Consider the following 23,474-nt stretch of genomic DNA (forward strand, 5'->3'; position numbering starts at 1 on the left):
CCCATGTACTGCCAAACTGAAGTTCATTTTCCTACATTTTTAAATATTTTTAACGCTTTTTAATTGACAATAGCTGTTAAATAAGCTAAGTTTAATGTATATTTATTTCTAATTCTTGACTATGTTCTTTTAACTAAGAAATTTTAAATTGTAATTCGACTTATAACTCATTGGTTAATAATGACATCATGCAGTCAGAAGTGGGTGGAGCCTCCATTATATAAAGTAAGACGTGCACTGGTTTCTCCAGTTGTGATTCTCTAACAGAAAGGGGTTCCTACTCAATGGTAATTCAACGTTTTATAGATTTATAGCCGTATAACTATGTATTTTCATTAATGCATGTAGCCCTCTAATTAGTGCTTTGTATACATCTTGTAGGTCTGAAGATGACCACAGTAGTGGTCGAAACCGCTCACCTTGTAAAATAAATCGTGATCAAGACTGTTTTTAATTAGTAATTCTTTACACTGGAGATGTATATCGCTGATACTTTTGTTATGAACATTGTACTTTCTGCAGGTGGACGGCTGCTGCTGATATGATTTCGATTCTTAGTGCTGTCCTGTGTTCTGTGAATCTTATCTAAAGTGATTTACCGTCCTGACCTATACAGGAACAGTTACAGTCCAAACATTCAATTTAGTATGCACCTGTAAAGTGCAGCGGATCTCTTGTATTGATGCCATTAGGTAATTTCTACCCACCTTTATTAGTAGAGGTGAAAAACAAGTTAATACTTCTGTATTTCCAGAAATTTCCATTTTAATATGAAATATTACCCAAAACTGTGATTGTGTGGAACGTAGTATTCCTATCTTCATCTTGTGTTGTCAGAACCTTGAAATTATAAAGTGTTTAAGTTTGTCTACTTTCAAGTAGCTGTAGCCATTTGCAATCTCTTCTGTTACTTCCGTTTCTTGCTACCACTGGATGTCAGAGAGTAGTAATTTCAGTGCGCTGTAACTACATACCGAAATGCTACAACGTTGTGGGCTGTGAAATGACAAGAAGTGTGGTGTGGTAGAATTGCAATAGATATGATATTGATGGCATAGTCATTACTCCCTTGGTCAATTCAAGGAAATGTAAGCCTCCATCTACCTGGTGGTCTACAGTCACTTTATATTTTCCAGAAAGCTTCTGAACAGTTTGATAAACTCTCTGATATCGTCTTAGGTGTTATAAACCAAAATTTGAGTATCAGCAACATATATGTATTAGGAAATAATATTTTCGTGGTTATGGTTGTCAGTATTCACAGTCTTGTCTTCTAAGTTGTTTATACTCGTAAATATTTTAACAGGAAAGTCAAACAGGTCCAATGATATTGAACACTAAGCTTTTTGCTCGTACAATTTATTGTTGAGTTTTAAATAGCTGCTAGGAAATGTGTATTTTAGTAGGTCCATGAGTTTTATAATATGTGTTGATGTGACTCCTATGTCACATTTTAAACTCTCTCTCTCTCTCTCTCTCTCTCTCTCTCTCTCTCTCTCTCTCTCTCTCTCTCTCAGCCCCACCCTTCCCTCTCATAAAACACACACACACACACACACACACACACACACACACACACACAAATGGAGATGATGATATAAAACAACAATATAAAGGATGTGTGAGTGCTCTAGTGAGTTAAAAGCCTCTCGATCACACTGTAATAGTCCTCATTAGTACCTGATGCCCACATCTGGTAACTGCTGGACGGAAAGCATCGACTCACGTAGTTCGGAATCGAATTGTTGTCATGAAGACGCCTGCAGGTGCTTTGACCAGTGCAGCCCAAGCGCAGTGCGAACTCTAGTGGTATACATTCCCAGCCGATGGGTGAGCTACGACAGGAGCAGATGCTGCAGGCTAGCAGTGTTAGGTCGTGTGTGATGAGGCTGGCAGCCTGCTCCAATTGTGGCAGGTGACTTGAGTGCTGAAGTCTGCGGAGTGAACACCACCCGCCAACCGCTGCCGCTGCAGCGTCTGACTGGTGACATTTAGCGCTGATGGCTTGGGCCTCAGCTCAACAGTCAGTCCATCAGTGCTGTGGCTACACCTCCTGGCAGGATGACGGTGGCTCGATATCAGACTCATGGCGAAAAACGACACTTTGCTGGATGCTGATTGTATGAGTCGCTGATTCGATTGACTGCCTGGCCAGGAAGCCAGTACTTACATGCACCAAAATTGATTTTTTGTGGTGCCGCTACCAAATGTCCCATACGCCGAGTGCCTAAGTTTCCCTGGTTTCAGTAACTTGTTGGGAACGAGGCAGCAGGTAGGTGGTGGTGCCCAGAGGGTGCTGTGGCATAATGTTGCGCAGTGTATGGCAGCAAGTGTCCATTCCATGGTATTGGGTCGTCTTTCCTTGGCACATTATAGTGTTTGGAGGCATGGGTAGCTTTATAAATTACTACAACTTGTTCCTTGCAGACACGCAACAGAACTAAATGACATTCTGTTAGCGGGAAGGACATTTGCCGTAACTATATGAAAAGGCACTACCTACCCAAAAGCACTGAATAATCGCTTTCGCAGGGATCCGTCTTCACTCATCTCTTTTTTAATTTATAATCATTTGATATAGCTCCAACACAGTCTAGGAAGTTTGGCTGTGCAGATGTCTGGGCAGTAACTAGCCAACACAAAACTTTCGAAACAACCGAAGAAATCGGGCCTATTAATCTAGAAATATTAAGCCTATACTTCCTTAAATGGAGGTTAGAATCCAACCCAATTAAAAAATAGGATGCATGATTTTATCTGTCCAATAGAATGGCACTCAGAACTCCTGATGTATATTTTGAGGAAGGCACACTTCATCATAACATGCGTCAATAACTCTTTGTGATCACGTTAGACAGGACATTTTCGTGTATGGAGTATCTGACGCAAACATCTGTTACGTTCAAAAGCTGAAATAACATTATATCGAAACAATCAACAACTAGTTGCGTAAAAGTTATTTAATTTCTTAACCGATCTCAGGCATTTAGTGCCCTTCTTCAAAAGTTTATGAGTATCGCAATATTTGCGACTTTCGACAATAATATGCATGCAGCATATTTTGTGGTCATGTGGTTCATAGTGAAGTAGGTCTTGTTGTGGACACTCATAAATAATGCGAAAGCTACAAGTTTCTGAAGAAGGACACTAAGTATCTAAAACCGATTTAGAAATTAAATTATGTTTTATGCAGCTGGTTGCTGCTTATTTCGATATGTGCAACTACGGTTGCTGAAGAAGATGGATCAAATACTAGAAATACAGAAACAATAGTCTTCATACGCTTTGTGGCACTAACAGGGTACCGTCAGCACACACTGTTCAAGTATCGACACTCGGCTTGGTATACTCAACATCAGAATATTGTTCGTCTGTCTGGCATAATAGCACACCAGCGAAAAAATGTTCCTATCGGAGCACAAAAATGCAAATATGTTGCTGTTTATTTAAAAGACTCTGACTGAAAAGTGGAGTACCCACTGCCTCATTCTACCTTCTTCAGCAACTTTAAAAATTTTCTCAAAAAATTATATAGTTGACTTACCTGAAACAAAATAACGTGAAACTAATTTTACACCTCTGATCGGATTTTAGGTGAAAATACTACTTTGTGATGCAGTACTACTACATAGGGTCCCCAGATGATAACGGAGAGACTTTATAGCATATTTCCCTATGCTACGTCACTTTATAAACTACGTTTTCGCACCGGATTTTACGTACGTGTTTTGCGTGTATAGGTAAGGAAACTTTGAACTTCTGCATCTCGGAAACAAACATATGAAGAAAATTTTTAAGGTTGTTCGAGATTGCGAACCTAGGAATAAATCGTAAAAATTTCAAACATTTACTGTGCATAGCCGTGTTGGAATCCGTGGCTGGGTTTTAGTATGCTAGCCACGGCGAAAATATTGTAAAAAAATTTTGAATAACACTTTTGTAGGATTTGCCGAGGGACCGCACGTGAACTAATGCTACCTCCGTAAGTCACATCAAGCCCAACGTTGACCATATCAAATACAAAAAGAACTAACAGATTTACTCCATTTGCCTAAGCAGGAGGAAGTGAGTAATATTGGTACTTTGTCCTGTACTGTGGGATAGTGACTCTAAGGCGATCCTTCTGTTGGGTATACAGTTGGTTCCTAGCCCAAGGGCCATCCAAAACACTTGACCCTACCTCTCACCACCAATAGAACGCGAGGTATGAGCACCGAAAAATCCCGTTGTGGTGCTAGACGTTTTGGATTATATTAGGTACGCACCCTGTCGCATGCACACCGAAACAAGAATAAGATAGACATACAACTTAACGAATCCATAAACGCAGTTTGTGGTTCAATACGGTCTACCCCTAACACTGGTTATTTATCTTGAGTCACATTCTGCCTCCTGATAACAAACAGAACAGTGTACTGCTATGTGAATATCAGAAGACTGTTGATAACTCCGACAGTCCAATACTGAATGACGGATTTCTTGCGAAGCGAAAAAGATAAAGATCGAGACATACCACTTTCATCACAGCCACGATTCTTCCTGAAAATGAATTCAGTACCTTTGATGAATGGAAATGCTGTTGACAACAAAACTGTCCTTCACATTGCCTGAAAGTGCCCATAGCCTGCCGGCAAGAGTGGCCGTGCGGTTCTAGGCGCTACAGTCTGGATTCGAGTGACCGCTACGGTCGCAGGTTCGAATCCTGCCTCGGGCATGGATGTGTGTGATGTCCTTAGGTTAGCTCCAAATTCTAGGCGACTGATGACCTCAGAAGTTAAGTAGTATAGTGCTCAGAGCCATTTTTTTACCCATAGCCACGTGAAGCCCCCTATTTTACTATTATGAATCGCATCCGAACAGACCATGGAAGGGGAGGAGGCACTCTCCATAAGTGTGGCAAATCTTCATTACCATCTTGTGACTGTGGTGCCGAACAACTGACAGTTCCTCATGTTGTATCAACATGCTTCGCACGTGTCTACAAGAGTCCTTAGGAGTTATCCTGACGGTGACGAGTAGTGTGATACATTACATAAAAGGCAGCGATATTCACCTATAACTACTGCCATTCGTGATATATCATTCTGGAGAGCTGTGCTGAAGTGTTCAGGTACAGTGCTTTAGTAATCGTTGTACATATTTGTCTACTCTTGTGACTCAAAACCACAATGTACGTCATACGAAAATTAAGTAAATAAATTAAAATTGCATAAATGTGTCTCTGTTTCCAATATTACTATTTCATATGTTCTTTGCACTTATTAACTCGGAAAAACCCATGTTTGCTTCGTTCATTTATGAAAAGGAACTATCACGTCAGATTGGTTGTAGGGAAGGCGAATGGTCGATTTCGTTTTATTGGGAGAATTATGCGAAGCTGTAATTCATCTGTGAAGGAGACGTCGTATAGAACTCTAGTGAGACCCGTTCTTGAGTACATCTCAAGTGTTTGGGATCCCAACCAGGTCAGATTAAAGGAAGAAGGCTCTGAACACTATGGGACTTAACTTCTAAGGTCATAAGTCCCCTAGAACTTAGAACTACTTAAACCTAACTAACCTAAGGACATCACACACATACATGCCCGAGGCAGGATTCGAACCTGCGTGGTTCCAGACTGTAGCGCCTAGAACCGCTCGGCCACCCCGACCGGCTTTAAAGGAAGACATAAAAATCATAAAGAGGCGTGCAGGCAGACTTGTCACAGGTAAGTTCGATCACCACGAAAGTATTACGGAAATGCTTCGTGAACTCAAATTGGAATCCCTGGAGGTTGACGAAAATCTTTTTGGGAGGCACTATTAAGGAAATTTAAGGAACAGGCATTTCAAGCCAACTGCAGAACCAGTACCATTCTACTGCCGCTAACGTAAATGTTGCGTAAGAACCATGAAGAAAGGATTAGAGAGATTAGGGCTCATACGGAGGCTTATAGGCAGTGGTTTTACCAACACTCTGTTTGCGAGTGGAACAGAAGAGGGAACGACAGTGATGGTACGTGGTACCCTCTGCCATGGACCGTACAGCGGCTTCCGGAGTATGTGTGTAGATGTAGACGAAGATTATTATTTTTTTTATTTGTGTTAGTATTACAAAAAATAGCAAGAACTTTTTAAAACAAGTTGTATAAACAAACAAGGATTTAAAACACAAAACTGACAATTTAGGACCCATAAGAACAATGATAAAAAACCAGTGCAGCCACCTTTAAAAGGCAGTCAGACTGTGGTGGCTGGGAGACTACTTATATGTAGGGGAAGATGAAACCACCGATATTCTGGGAAGGAGTCCTAACAGCACACAAAACCTTAAATCAGCAAACAGCTCTCACTTATCAGTTAAAAAGGAGGACAGGTCTCTTGGGAGAGACTGATTTCACACCGAATGTTTCACTGACCTCAGCCTCGTAACTGTCTATAGGGGGACTGAATAGCGAGCAGGAGGTGGAAGGGAGCATGTCTCCTTGGCAGCCACATGAGCGAGTTCGATTCTCCGGATCGCGAAGTGCCCAGGAGCACAGCAGAAAATTATTTCCATTTCCAGCCCTTGAAGAGAAGAAGTGAGTCCTCGACGTCTTTCACCAACACATCCGTCGGGTACATTTGACCAACAGCAAGAAGGGCACTTTGGGAATACCAACATATGGGGAATTTATTGCCACGAGGCAGTCTCATCTGCTCCAGTGTCTGCAGGGTAGCAAACGAATTCCTCACTGTAAACGGAGAAGTTCTCTGGGAGCCCTACGCTAACGACAATTTCGAGGACACACGGCGGAGCAGCCGAGAAAATCCCCTTGTATAGAAACATCAATGTAACTACCAACGAAATCCGGGTGGCGATTTAAAATCCTGTGATATTTAGTTTCTAAAATACGTTCTGGAGTACAATACTTGCTGTACCCACTGAGTTCAAAAAGGAACGTGGACCTCATTGTCCTTGATTCCACTCCTGGCTTTGGACCGTAATACCCTCCACGTGTAACAATTCAAGGCTCTCCTTCGCACGAATTTCAAGTAGCCTCGTTGCACACTGATATTCAGAGAGCAGATGTTCCAGTAACGGATGGGCAACAGAGATGAATACTGGCGATTCTGTAACGGACAGAGACCTTTGCACTTGGTGTGCGATGAAGAGAAGATGTAGAATAGATAGCATATGCTCACTAGTCTCCGCACAAAAAGTAGAAACTGGGCTAGTGCAGTAAGTCCCTATTGTTATCGTCTGATGCTCGTGGTGAACGGCATCCAGCATTTCGAGGTATTAATGCTCTGCCGATCCACAAATAAGGCATCCTCAATTAAGTCTTGTCGCACAGAGGGTTTATAAAATTGGAGCAGATGTGCCCTGTCGGCACTCCAAGACATATGACTGACGCATTTTAGGCCTTGAGGCAACGTAATTTCAATTTCTTAAAGTGTAGTAGCCACTATACTCTTTCAACAAAAGTGAGGCCAAAATATTACATCTTTTACTTAAAAGTGATAACGATATCTCTCAATTTTGAAAAAAGTTAATTACAAAGCTAAGCGTAGCCTTTAAAATGAATACGAACTGTTGCCTCGAAAGAGATCTGAAAACATATGGTGGTTTTCCATTGTGTCAACCGCCTGTTTGTCAAAATGGAATTGCCGAGTAGCTGATGCAAGGTTGAAGGACACGAAAAACATGGGGGAAGTCATTCAGGAACAGGAAAAACTGTACGGAACTTCTCACCACGGACGTAGTAACGTTTATTGCTGCGGCGAAAGCCGTTACACTAAAAACACTCCCTTGAGGGACGCCGTTCTCCTGCTTAAAACGGCGAAGCAGGATATTGCCGACCCAGTATCTAAAATACGTTCCCGTGAGGGGGACTTTCTGACAGTAAAATGTCCAAGGATATCCGACTCCTACAGTTACAAAAGAATATTACGCCTCCAAGTAGAAAAGCGCTCAATTTTACTAATCGAAGAATACACCAGCAAGATGTTGCTTGAAAACTTGTTGAACTGCAGTTTCTAGCAGGTTTGGGTTATCGAGTGTGGTGTGAAACCTACTGAACGAGAACTGAAAGCGACTTAGTAGTGACATTATAACATTACCGGCTACTGCTATATTAGCAGTACACCGATAATGTTACTCCTGAGAAAGGATACTTATTTGACCGTGATAGTGCGTAATGGAACGGTATAGAATTGTTTTTATTTCTCTAAACTTCTCTGTTGATGGGAATCATTAGCAGAACAAACGGAAATCGACCCAAGGTACTATTAGTAATGAAGTTACTCGAAGGGAAGCGGTTGCAAGCCTAACAGGCAAAGTTGTACCAAGTACTCATACGGTTCATAACGGAAGTTGACTATTATGATTGACCTTACTTGATACTGAACTTGTATTTTGCCAATAATATACTAAGCAATAACCCAATATATCAAGCAGTATAACAGTAGCTTGACATGAAAAACACCGAAGAAATATTAACCGTTTTTGCAACAACTCGCTCTCAATAAAAGTAGCTATCTGTATTTTAAAGCAGAAAGCTCATGATTATTATAGGTAAATAATCACTAATTGCGGAGCCGTATTAACTTGGATAGTAGGTTATTCTATCAGCTTAATTAATGGAAAATACTGTCCTTGAAATGGCTGTCAGGTAATTACACTCTCTATTCTTATTGTAATTTGTATTCTCAAGGAGTGTTCACTTATTTATACTAGTTAGCTAGAATGGAACATTTGGTATCTGGATCTGTTATAGTTTTAATAGCTGTAGCCAGTTACTTACCACAACACACAGATGTTAAAGAGTTGGCAAGTGCACTTCATTAACGATGTAGTTGTAATATGAAAATTAAATCTGGCTCAACAATTAGCATGGGGATCCAGAAACCAATCTTACAGCAGTCTTAGATCGAGACTGATATTTTAGTTACAATACATTATGAGAAGCACTATTAACTATATACGCCTGAAACTATAATCATTGTTACTTCCAGACTTGCACAGTAATTAATCCTTTTACCGGCCCTTCACAGTCTATTAGCCAGTAACTATTATAAATCACTACCATTTCTCCATGAAAATGTAATGCTACACAGAGATTTCAGTAAGAGTATTCTTTAGGCTGAATATTACAAATCTTTTGTTGGCACTCAAATTTTGGTGACACTTAAACTATACTTTTAAGAAAAATACATGGATTACTCCAAAACTTGGGCTCACTTAATAATTATGAAATCTACTACTCCACAAAGTTTATTAACTGCAGTGAAAATTTCCTGAAATGACTTTTCAGCTTAATAAAATTCAATACTCGGAAATGTCGTAACACTTGGGGTAGGATCCTATCTACGTAAACGACTAAGGATAAAATACGGTGGCTCAACACAAAGTGTACAGAACACAAACTTATTATTGAAAAAGAAACCACTTAACTGGCCCATGTAGTTACACAGTACGCAACTGCTATGCTATTCAAAAAACGCGGCGAAAGTGTTCATGTCTATTGTTGTGTTACAAGCTATGAAAATTCTCTTCTTAGCGTCGGATTTTCGTAGTACAGAGATAACCTAAATATGGAATGAATAATAAGCCAATTTATGTCCACATTCGAGGCAGTCATACAATCTTGCATTTCATCTTGCCTCGTTCAGTTCACAGGATGAGAACACTTTGCGCGCTAGCCACCGACTACCTAATGACACAGAGGATTTTTTCAGTTCGACCGCCAGATCCACCTTTTCTATTCCCGCCAAGGCACTTTCGTTGCAGAGTCCTTCTCTCCGTGTTTTACATAATTACAAACCCACAGTCCCATGCATGAACCGGTACTACAAGTAAAATTTTGATATTTCCCTTCTTTCGCACTGTATTACTGTCGAGTTTACAGCCATAGATTAATACCAATTACTTAAATGGTCACAAATAAAGAATAAAACATTTATGTAGATGTTACATCAGCAGGCCGTGGTGGCCGAGCGGTTCTAGGCGCTACAGTCTGGAACCGCGCGACCGCTACGGTAGCAGGTTGGAACCCTGCCTCGGGCATGGATGTGTGTGATGATGTCCTTAGGTTAGTTAGGTTTAAGTAGTTCTAAGTTCTAGGGGACTGATGACCTCAGAAGTTAAGTCCCATAGTGCTCAGAGCCATTTTGTTACATCAAAGAGTATGGTTATACAGAAGTCACACTAAATTAAAGCAGGCAAAGTAGTTACATAAGTAGTATCTACAATAGTGTTACAGCCGTATTTCGAGAACCCACACCAGTTGACCATATGCTCCAGTGTTTTCTGAAGCAGATAGTGATACTTAATCTACGATAAGTACTGGGATTAGAACGAGCCTTCCCAAGTTTGTAAAATCGTTATTAAAATTGATTCTTCCCTCGAGTTGTCAGCGAAATTTCATTAAATAACTGAAAAGAACATTCTTCGACAACTGGTTCAACTGCTTTAGCATGCTGCACGCTACCAGGTCATGGCCAGGTACAATATAGAGGGCTACTGACAACGCAGAATCCAACTCCTAAAGAGAGAAAGGTCGGTTGTATCCCACCATGATGGTGGAATGACAACACCTGCCAACCCATTCCTGTGTATCATACCAACAAAAAGCTTTATCGTGCCTAGAATTGGCACAATTGGCAGCATTCAGGCACTGTCTGAGCGATGTCTACCGGCGATGTTAGGAGGCATCCCATCTCTCGCACAGCTGCCAACGGCCACATGGATGTCCTAATAATGCTTTCCCGTACTTGTCTTGCTGATGTGGACCTATTGACGGAGCTCAGGAAGTCTTGCCAACACGTCTGCTTACTCTCTCGAATTATTGGCCCCTGCCACCTGAATGGTTGCAAGATTAGGAACTGTAGGGCACCGACTAAGTCTTAGCATAGCCGTCCTCCAGTCACTGATTGCAGAATGACACTCATCGTTCCACCAAGGGACAGGCTCCCTCCTAGGTTTTTCCTTTGACCTCGGGAAGGGTTCATCCGCAGCTTGGTGCATCGCGACAGTAATGTTATCCACTCACTACTCGAAAGCAGCTTAATGCCTCTAAGGCATCCAGTTAGCCTTTCTGAACAGCCATATCGGTGGCTTGTCAGAAAGGCTTAGTAGATAGATAGGGCTAGTGCTCGATTCCATGACGATGATCAACCTCTTCCCAGTGAATAGAGTGTAGAAGGGCAGATGAGCACGAGGAGGGATCTATGGCTGTAGATGAATATGTATCAGCGCTGAAATGTGTTACTTGGCCCATTTTAATTAGTATGATGTCTTCAGTTTGTGGGAGATGTTCAAGTACTAAACCGCTTGGGCAAGGTGATGTTGGGCCCCCATTGTGAACTGCGTGCATTAAAATGCCTTAATATTAGAAAACGATGTGGCAGTTCAGCAATAGGGTGATTGAGGAGCTCACCACAGTGGGCTGATGGGATAGCAGGTATGCAGAGTACACGGTGACATTAACTCAGGCCATCATCATCGTAACTGTTGCTTACAGTGTAATGGATAAAGGCATAAGCGAGGTGTGGAGCGTGTCTCTGACGAACGCCCCTACCCCACCTTTTGCACTGTCAGCAATAAAGCCGTCTTTCTAGTGGATGTAATAACCTGTAAGTTGTAGTAGCTAGTTCTGACACCAAAGGTAACGGCAACACCAAATGTAGCAGAAAGAGGTAGAAGGCACCGTATTAAGACTCGTATGAGTTCCCAAGTGATTTATTATTTACAGCTACAGTACCCCACTTCCTCTCGGTCTGCGTCACCGGGTCCCACAATGCTGAGGACGACACTTTGCTGTCTGTGAAGCGGCTTGGCATGGAATGGCTGCCTCAGCAACCCATGCAATGCTCTGCTAATGTGTCAGCCTTGTAAAGCAGCATTGATATGACGACGTCAGGGCTGCGCCGGCAGCCAATTCAGCAGCCTTCGTCCTGCGTTGCCTCAGCACCGACCGCTGACAACTCTAAGGTGGCCTGTGCCACGCGTCCCCGCTGGCATGACTTGGGTTGCAGTGACAACAAGTGCCCGTGATCCAGCAGCTGAATCTGCGGCCCTCGCCCTGGATGTCTCTGGTGTGTGTTGGGAGCCAAGGCAACTGCCCGCGGCAGTGAGCTGTGGAGTGGGCAGCCGCTGGCTGGTTATCGACCCTCAGAGGGACAGGGCTCATCCTGTTGGGAAAAAGTGAACTACATGCGGAGCGCAGGCGATCGGCACGTGCTCAACCCCTTTATTGTCTTCTGAATGAAGTGGTGATTTTTGTGTTAGTGGCTACATGATTATGGTTCGTTTATCTAATAAGGACATTAAGAGTTTGCTGAATGACAGTAATGAAGAGTGGAATGTAGACGAAGATGATGATGACAGCGAGTGGTCAGGAAGTAGTGATTATGACGAAAAAGATGATGAAGAGGTAAATTAACAGGAAGATGAAGACGGACATGAAGAAGACAATGAGGAAGAAAATAAAGAAAACGTCGCTGAAGAAAATGAAGAGGATGGTGGTGATTTGAATGACGTTGGACAGATATTACAGGAAAAGGGGAGCTTCCTAATAACATCGATTTTGTGCCACAAAGGGAAAAAAATTCTGAAGCAGTGACAAATTGTAGGAGTTTCCTAGATTTTTTTCCACCAACTATATTTTTCTGACGAACTATTGAATGACATTGTGGCCGAGACAAACCGATACGCCCGCGATAATATTGAAAAAATGAGCTCCCTGAAATCCTTTTCGCAGTGGAAAGTTTGGCATGATGTGACTTTGACGGAAATAAAAGCTTTTTTGGGTACCATTCTCAACATGGCGGTGAAAGGAAAAAAGTGACATAAAAGCCTAATTTTCTACTGATTGGAGAACAAAGCAGGACTTTTTTCCAGAAGTATTTCGCCGTGACCGATTTTTGAAACTTTACTGGGCCTTTCGCATGTGCCCTCTGGCTCCTAGGGGCTCATCAAAATTAGCCACTCAAGCCCAAAAAGTGAAGAATGTCGACAATTTCATTGACAGCAAGTGTCGAGAGCACTTTTCTCCAGGGGAAAAAATTGCAGTTGATGAGTCTACTGTCGGCTTCAAGGGAAGAATAGCGTTCAAGTCCTGTAATCCTTAGAAATCGACAAAGTGGCGCCTACGAGTCTACGTGCAAATTGCTGCGTGTACTTTTTCCGGCGGTTCTACGCCCCTGTGGACTCCATTTTACTCCACAACAGCTGGTGAGCGTAACCTACTGCAAACAGGCCCTCACCTGGCATTAACCTGTGCGCTCATAAATATTGCCCCAAAACTGACTTTTCCTATCCCAAACGGTAGTATCGCTACAAAGTAGTGGTGCATAAGTATTTTTTAAACGAGTCTCTTTCAGACACACGCCAAAAATACGTCCCGTAAGGGAATGTCAATTCCTCCAAATGAGGTTTTGTATTCATTCGTATTACACTGAAGTATGGAAGCCATTCTGACATCGTGGCTTCAAGTTAACCCATATCTTTGTACCGGTACTGTGAGGCACTGGTAGAATTAGGAGGAGTGCAAGGGTTGTCTTGGTCAGCTAAGGAAACACCCAACTCTATAGTGTATTCCTTATCAGTCACACGTGCTACTATGATGTTTGATAGCACATGGAACAACTTCTGACTTGTAGTCCATTTTTGGAGTGCCTTCTGCATACTCAAATTTAAATATTTGACTTTTTCTTGAATCGTGGCTGCCTAGGTAACCATATCATTAATCCGTTTGCCTCACCAGGTAGACTCCCAATTACACGTGCTGGTGGTCGGTACTGTTTCGCTGGACGTCGTTTGTATCGACAAGTCTATTTGTCGGACTGGTTGCTTCACCAAAGAAGAATAAGAAGTGTATCCTAATATTATTTTATAGCTTCTCTATCAGGCATCCGCTTTGTCACTTTTATTTGCCGAATCATACGTTCCTTAGCGAAAACTGGACAGTCTAGGCTCCACACTGGGTAGCTCCCAGATCAGTGGATGCATATTGGTGGACATGGGCAGTAAGTACCAGATTCATGGGCAGCCTTTCCACATTTCCGAGAAGTTGCTTCACCTCTGCAATTCAGTGTCGTGTGGCCAGATTACTTACCCTTGAAACACCACATACGGTTAGGTTTATAAGGTCTGAATCTAAGTCGGAGGAACGCTGCCATTAAGTGCTTAGGAAGTGAGGGAGAGTCGAAAATCACCTGCTTTGACCTGTTAGTTTCAACTAGCAAGGAACCATTTCAGATCTTTCAAAAGAATTTAAGGTCTCAGCAAGAACTTCTAATACTTTATCATTATAGAAAGGAGACAAATTTTCAAACGTCGCCTTCTTCCTGTTCATCATTACAAAAAAATTCAGATTTACAACTCCTTCAAACCCATTACTAAACACAATCAGTTCATCTGGAGGAGTAGTCCCCCTCAGTCTTTGGGAAGACTGGGTGTGAATACTCCCAAAGTACACTCATTGGCTGAGAAAGTTTCTGGGAATTTTTGTGTTATTTTTGTATACAGGCACGATATCAGTCATACCTCGCTGTGGTCACATTGCGTGGGTTATTTGCCGCTTGTTGTGATGTACGATCCTTTTCATTCCACTAATTCCATATACGCCTCTCCGTTGTAGTAGAAGTGTCTCTACAAGTCAAAATGTACTGGTATGGAAAACCTATTTCCCTGAGACCGGTCTTTACTACTCACTCTATCTCCCTTGTGCTACTAAGCCTTTGGACGTCAACATACCATAGTGGCACATTTAACAAGTTTCCATTTCGTTTGAAACCTGTTCACTGACTGATCAACAAAACATCGATCATTCTAGCTACATATGGTGCGGCCAGGTCTAAGTGTGTACCAACTCTGTGAAGTCTTGATCATTTATTACTGGCAAATTCTTTTGAAATACCTCCGAGAATGAGTGTATTAGGAACATGCTTCCCGTAAATCGCAGTTTTGACAACCATTAGTGTGTAAACAAAAGAAATTGAGGTTACAGTTCTATGTCTCATAGGAAATCAGGGAATTAAAGATATTTTGTGACATATGAATGACAAGAAAACTGAAGGAAATGGACCGAGCCTAATTTGGAGGAGTTATCTCGTAATTAGCTTGACTGACTGAGGGGGTGATACCAAAATGGCTGGAAGCAGGATGGTATAACAACACCTTCGGAATAAGAAACCACTATCTATAACTCTGTGCAACGAAGTATGGGTGTTCGTTTACCTTTGAGGATATGTTCAGAAGTTTATTTCTGTTTTACTCTTCACTACAAGTAGTTTCATGAACTGTTATTTTACGTCAGTGCTACAACTTACATAAGAGAACATCAGAATACCGGCAAAAAAGATTCATACGTCTATATTCTTCCATGAATTGATTTCTTTCTGTTTACACGATTCGCGCTCATATTTGTCTCCACTGCAGTTTACAGAAAGTGTGTACCTTGTGTATGTGTATCTCGAAGGACTTAACAGAGCATGTATCCGGAAGATCCAATCATTAGGATGGATAATCGATAGTCTACTCAGCAATGCTGTGTTGCATGTACTATGCAACGCGAAGAGTTGGGCGTCGCACGTCACTCCAGCAACGAGCAGTTTCTACCTGTATTGTCATAGCCTTCAGCAGGCTGTTTCTGTCGTGTCGGTATGCTTTCAGTCTCGGCCGCCTTGAATCACTGATCTTTGGCGTTGACATTATGTGAATACGGACTTCTGTTTTGAAATGCGATTTAGACTTGCTTTCCCAGCCGTATACGCCTTTGCTCGTTAATGTGAGTTCTCGACTGAACCATGTCACACCGTTCACTCTGGTAGCATGACTGGACCAGTGCTTTGTATTGACGATGCATTTACTGAGTTCAGTAAATTCATCCAGCGCTGATATAATAGGAAGAAAGTCTAATTTTTATTATCTATTTATTTATTTCTGAGTCATCACCCTTCTGGCTGGTTCGATGCGGCCAGCCGCAAATTTCTCTCTTGTGCCAAATTATGTACCTCAGAGTACCTCCTGCATCTCTTGCACTCTACATCCTCAGTTATTTGTTGGATTTAATCCAATCACTTTACACATCCTACACAGTTTTTAACCTGTACAGCTCCCTGTCGTGCCATGGAAGTTATTTCCTGATCTCTTAAATTATGTCCTATCATCTAGTCCCCTCATAATCCAGTGTTTTCCAGATGTTCCTTTCCTTGTACGCTGATTCTGCGGGGAAATTTCTAGATTATGTATCAGTCCACCTAATTTTCAGCATCCTTTCATAGCACCATTTACCAAACGCTTGAATTCTCCTCCTTAGCGACCTTACCACAGTCCATATTTCATTATCATACGAAGCTGTACTCTAGACGTACACTCTCAGAAACTTCTTTCTCAAATCGAGCACCAAGTGTGATACTAGCAGACATCTTTTGATCTGGAATGCCGTCTTTGCATGTTTTTGCCCGCTTTTTATGTCCTAGTTTCGTCCATCATGTGTTATGTTTCTAGTCTACTTGTTGTCTACCAACTTCGATGTTAAGTTTATCGCTATTCTCATTTCTGCTACTCGTCATTACTTCGGTTTACCCTCATTCCATATTTTATACTCATTACACATTCTACTCAACATGTCTTGTAATTCCGTTCATTTTCTCTGAGGATAGCAATGTCATCTGCAAATCTTATCACTGACATGCGTTCACCGTGTATTTTAAATCCCTCTTGAGCTCTTCTGTTATATCCGTCATTGCTTCTTCGGTGTAGAGGTTGAACAACACCGGCTAGAAACTTCATCCCTCTCTTACACCCTTGTTCTTCCGAGCACTTCGATTTTGGTCTTCCATGCTTGTTGTTCCCTCTTGGGTCTTGTACTTACTGTATATTACCCTATTTTCCCTATAGCTTACTCCTATTCCCCTCAGAATTTCGAGCGTCTTGTACGGTTTTATGTTGACTAAGGCTTTTCTGGTCCCTATGAACCTGTGTTGAACGTGTCTTGATTTTTCTTAAGTCCTAACTCTTTTATGGAGCGCAACATCAGAACGGCCTGCCTTGTGCCTTTACGCTTGCTAAAGCCAGACTCATTGTCATCTAGCATCCCCCCAACTTTCTTTTCCATTCTACTGTATACTATTCAAATCAACTACTTGCATCAGCTGTTAAAGCTGTATGTGAGATTGTTTTAGCACTAATCTGACTTGCTATTTTCGGAACTGTGTGGATGATAGTGTTCCAAAGTCTATTACAATGTCTCAAATCTCAGATTGTACACACCAACTTGTAAAATCCTTTGGTTGCCACTTTCTCCATGTTTACTGTAATTCCAAAGGAATGTAATCCATCGATTCACCTTTATTTGACCACAAGTTTTTCAAAGTCCTGTTCAACTCTGACTAATACTCGATCCCCCATGTCTTCCATAACGAAACTCGTTTCTTCTTCTCTCATGACAGTTCCTCACGTAGAGGCCTTGAATTTGATCGTCCCACCTACCCACTCTTTCCTCTGCATTTAACAAATTTAACAGTGTTATTCCCATCGCAGTGTTAATGTTGAGACCTTTGGTTTTAACGACATCGAGGACTGCTTTAACTTTTTTATATGTTCAATTAGTCCTTCCAGTTGTTATACATCTTTCAATTTCTTCACATCTTTCCTACAGCCATTTTGCCTTTCCTTCCGCCACTTCTTTAGTTTTTCATCCCTATGTGATTTATAGTGCTGCATTCCGGTCGTTTCCTGAGAATATTTGAAGGGCTTATTTCAATATTGGTACAAGTCCATTTTTGTTCATTGTGAGATACAGAGTCCTAAAGTTAAATGAACGCTGAAAAATCTGCAGTCTTTCAGCGATCATTTAACATTAGGACTCTCTATCTGAGAATGAGCAAAAATGGACTTGTATCACTATTGAAATAGACGCTTCATTTGTGCTCCCTCCTTTCGTCGATTGTTTAAGTACATAATATCTATAGTATATCTACCGTTCCCCAAGGTTTCTTCACCGTTATCTTTCTTGTACATAAATTTACATGCCCAACATCCGCAATTTCCAATTTTAGAGATATCAATTCTTCCTCAGTTGAACTGTCTGCTATGGTATTTAGTATCGGAATTTCTACAGCTTTAGAGAAATTACTGATTACCTTAGCATCCAGTTTAATTTCCACTTCGATTCTTCCTGACTATTCAGTTAAACTTCAGTTTATTACTCAACATGTTGTACTCTTCAACTATAATAAGACTTAAATGACGCACCTTGAATATACAGAAAATGTAACTGTCAAGATTAACAATGACTTCATATAATCAACTAATGAGTTTTGTATTTATTGCTAATGAAGACAAGGCTTAGATGGATAACGAAACAAACAGAAGAGTGAGAATGGCCAGGAGGGCGTTAAGTAAATTAAATACACATTTTAAAGCTAAAGTTTCAATATGTTTCGAACGAAAGGCTTAGACTCAGTATATATAACCAGTTTTGACATACGGCATAGTGTCATTCAACACAAAAGCCATTCAGATTCAAAAATGGTTCAAATGGCTCTGAGCACTATGGGACTCAACTGCTGTGGTCATAAGTCCCCTAGAACTTAGAACTACTTAAACCTAACTAACCTAAGGACATCACACACATCCATGCCCGAGGCAGGATTCGAACCTGCGACCGTAGCGGTCGTGCGGTTCCAGACTGTAGCGCCTTTAACCGCTCGGCCACTCCGGCCTGCAAAGCCATTCAGAAAAGTGAAAAATATGCATTCAACAACGGAGAGAGCGTGATGGAAATTACAGGGAAGGACACCAATACAAACAAATGGATAATGGAAGGAACTCGAATGGCGGACGTAACTGTGACTGATGAAAATAAAATGGAAGTCGGTAGGACATTTAACTCAGCAACTGGGTGACGGATAAAGGTAGTACACTGGGGCTATTCAAATTCGAACAATAAGAAGAATAAACAATAAGGAAATTTCAACTAATGTGCTCATATAGTGTAGTGGGAAGAACACGCCATTAAATTTGTGTGTGAATTGGGGCTATATGAGATGTAAAATTTAGTTCATAGATTTCCAGTTGTGATAAACACGTGGTTACAGCCTATCAAGGCATCGAGTCGAACTGAGTTCTGATGACAGATGCGGGTATGTCATTACACGATGCTTAAACTCTTAAGCCAGACAGAATTAATCATCCGTATGGGCTGGCACTGGTTTGGTGCCAGTCTTTTAGTTTCCCATTACTAGACGTTTTCAAAGAATTAGGAATATGAAGGAATTTGTCTCCAAGGAAACAGGCTTTTACATTACATTAATCGTTTTCCGCGGATCCCTTGGAGGGGAGTCTCTGGAATGTGGAAATAGTCAAAGTTTTTTTTCCCCTCTAAAACACACGCTGCTGCGCCCATACGACAGTGACTAATGCAATCTTTCGACCTATAAAGAACTTCCATGCTCGGATATTTCCAGTGAGGTGCCGAACCTATGAATTCGATATTCGCCTGACAGTCACTGGATCTCTGCAAAGTGAGCAACAACGTCGCGGAACGATGTACCGAGGTCTCGACAGGCGACGACATGGCCGTTTTCGAGATCCGACACGTGCTGGTGGACGTTTCTTCATGAGGCCCAACACAATCTTGTCACGAACAACCTACATTCATATGCGACTTTCGAAAGAGAAACCTGTTGAGAGGTTTTTCATTCTATGCAGAATAGAGATGGTATTATTCGTACCAAGTTTGTGAGGTTTCGCTGAAATGCTGATGGTATGCATATGATAAAACGTAGTAGGACCTAGATATATTTCATGCCAGTTTGAGGTTTACTGCTTGTTACCTTCATGGTGTTGCAGCTATAATGGCCAGCAGTTTTCTTTGGTTGATTAAGTGGAAAAAGTAAGGACCAAGTTACCGACCTGATGGAAGCTAGGTAGAGGTCATTACATAACGTCAGGAACTGTGTGGATGGCTATAGCTAGATAATTTCATGTTGCTTAGATCGTTTGTACGGTTAACCTTAACCATGTGAAAAGATTCGGTTTAGATAGACATTGTACATTCATATGTGCATATGGCTACATGCTCAACATTCATATGTCTTTTTCCTTTCATAAAACTTCTGTGAGTTATTAATTCCTATTCACTGCCTTTCACAAATTACAAAAGCAGTAAATATTCTACAAAACAGAGGGATTTGTCAAGGAGAAACTTCATCAATTTGTTTTAAAAGTTAGCTTTCCTCTTTGTCATTCATTATGTATCAGTGCGTTAGTTTTCAAAAACTTTTGTGGCCGCATTGTGCACCCCTATGTGCTACAGGCAACATTAATGTGGAGTAGTGATAGTCATTTTCTCTTCTGGTATTTTAATTACATACATCACTGTACTTTATGAACTGCAACCGGTTTATTAAAATATATATCATGAGAGAATATACACACGAAAAAAAAGCTTTACTTCACCTCGTTTCCGAGAGTTCCGGAACCTGTACAGAAAATTGGAATAGAGATCAACATAAACATCATTTCCGCCCTTTTTATTGCACATGAAAACCACACATTGCATGTTGTACCACCACACAGGGAGTCCTTCAGAGGTGGTGGTCGATATTGCTGTACACCCCGGAACCTCTAATACCAAGTACAATGTCTTCTTGCATTGATGCATGCCTGAATTCGTCGTGGCATACTATCCACAAGTTCATCAAGGCACTGTTGGGCCAAATTGTCCCACTCCTCAACGGCGATTTGGCGTAGGTCCCTAAGAGTGGTTCATGGTTCACGTCGCCCATAAACAGTCCTCTTCAATCTATCCCAAGCATGTTCGATAGGGTTCATGTCTGGGAGACGTGCTAGCCACTCTAGTCGAGCGATGTCGTTATCCTGAAGGATGTCATTCACAAGATGTGCACGATGGAGGAGCGAATTGTCGTCCATGAAGACGAATGCCTCGTCAATATGCTGCCGATATGATTGTACTATCGGTCGTAGGATGGCATTCACGTATCGTACAACCGTTAAGACACCTTCCATGACCACCAGCGGCGTACGTAGGCCCCACGTAATGCCACCCCAAAACAGCACGGAACTTTCGCCTTGCTGCACTCGCTGGACAATGTGCCTAAGGCATTCAGCCTGACCGGGTTGCCTCCAGACACGTCTCCGACGATTGCATGGTTGAAGGCATATGCGACACTCATCGATGAAGAGAACGCGAGGCCAATCCTGACGGTCCATTCGGCATGTTCTTGGGCCCATCTGTACCGCGCTGCATGGTGTCGTGGTTGCAAAGATGGACCGTGCCATGGACGTTAGGAGTGAAGTTGCGCATCATGCAGCCTACTGCCCACAGTTTGAGTCGTAACAAGACGTCCTGTGGCAGAGGGCGTTGCTGTCAGTGTTCCTCCAAGCCATAATCCGTAGGTAGCCCTTGGGCGGCCTGAGCGAGACATGTCATCGACAGTTACTGTCTCTCTGTATCTCCTCCATGTCCGAACAAAATCGCTTTGGTTCACTCCGAGACGCCTGGACAATTTCCTTGTTGAGAGCCCATCCTGGCACAAAGGTACAATGCGAACCACGGTACTGACCGTCTAGGCATGGTTAAACTGCAGACAACACGAGCCGTGTACCTCCTTCCTGGTGGATTGACTAGCACTGATCAGCTTTCAGACCCCCTCCGTCTAAAAGGCGGTGCTCATGCATGGTTGCTTACATCTTTGGTCGGGTTTATTGACATCTCTGAACAGTCAAAGGGACTGTGTCTGTGATACCATTTCCACAGTCAACGTCTATCTTCAGGAGTTCTGGGAACTATAGTGATGCAAAACTTTTTTTGATGTGTGTATATACCGTGAGGCAGAAGTCTAAATTTCTCACTCCTAGCACAGACGTATACAACATGATGGAGGGTAAGTGCCATATATCAATCTTACAACGCGTTTTTGAGCAATGAAGACTTTCTTTCTTAGAGATGGGTTACCCCAGATCAGTATTCCATACGACAGTTTCCAATGAAAAGACGTAAGATATTTCAACTTACATATTTGTCTCTCTCCAGATCTGCAATGATTCGAAGTGCAAAAGACCGTAATGGATAATAAAATCTGCAGGTGGCTTTTAACAGCCGGTGCGCGCAGACTGCAGATACTGCTGCTGCCGACGCTGGTGATAATGATGCAACTGATCAGAGATGATAGCTTCCCTGAGTGTAGCGAAACCTGAAATGCTGTAACAGACGCAGAAACTGAGGTTTGTATGTGTTAAGAGATTACCCTCAGCAACATTGACATGCAGTATAGGATATCGGTCGGGAGCATCCGTCCCACGGATGGAAGTACAAAGGCTTTGGCACATTAGAATTCCTAAACGAATTTATGCACAAATGAGTATCTTGACCTTTTGGACTGAACAACAAGTGAGACGCTCGTCCACATAAGTCAGTTTACAGACAGAAGAGGCGACGCCTAATTTTTGCGGCTTGCCCATGAAATTCTTATCTAGAATCACACATCTGAAATGGGACTTCTCTTACAAGTCATCAGAAGTGACTCGTCATTCGCTAACTAGAGTGAGATACTAGAGGAAACCGCTATTTAATTAGACTAGTTTATCGAATAACTGTACTGCCAACTCTGCATTCATAAGCCCACTTCTACACTACTGTCCATTAAAATTGATACACCACGAAGATGGCGTGCTACAGACGCGAAATTTAACCGACAGGAAGAAGATGCTGTGATATGCAAATGATTAGCTTTTCAGAGCATTCACACAAGGTTGGCACCGGTGGCGACACCTACAACGTGCTGACATGAGGAAAGTTTCCAACCGATTTCTCGTACACAAACAGCAGTTGACCGGTGTTGCCTGGTGAAACGTTGTTCTGACAGGCATCTTATCCGCATGACTGTAACGGATCGTGCAGCCACGTCTCAATCCTTGAGTCAACAGATATGTACGTTTGCAAGACAACAACCACCTGCACGAACAGTTCGACGACGTTTTCAGCAGCATGGACTATCAGCTCGGAGACCATGGCTACGGTTACCCTTGACGTTGCATCACAGACATGAGCGCCTGCGATGGTGTACTCAACGACGGACCTGGGTGCACGCTTGGCAAAACGTCATTTTTTTCGGATCAATCCAGGTTCTGTTTACAGCATCATGATGGTCGCATGCGTGTTTGGCGACATCGCGGTTAACGCACATTGGAAGCGTGTATTCGTCATCGCCATACTGGCGTATCACCCGGCGTGATGGTATGGGGTGCCATTGGTAACACGTCTCGGTCACCTCTTGTTCGCATTGACGGCACTTTGAACAGTGGACGTTACATTTCAGATGTGTTACGACCAGTGGCTCTACCCTTCATTCGATCTCTGCGAAACCCTACATTTCAGCAGGATAATGCACGACCGCATGTTGCAGGTCCTGTACGGGCCTTTCTGGATACATAAAATGTTCGGCTGCTGCCCTAGCCAGCACATTCTCCAGATCTCGCAC

The sequence above is a fragment of the Schistocerca americana genome, chromosome X (assembly GCF_021461395.2).
Source record: "Schistocerca americana isolate TAMUIC-IGC-003095 chromosome X, iqSchAmer2.1, whole genome shotgun sequence".
Taxonomy (NCBI): Eukaryota; Metazoa; Arthropoda; class Insecta; order Orthoptera; family Acrididae; genus Schistocerca; species Schistocerca americana.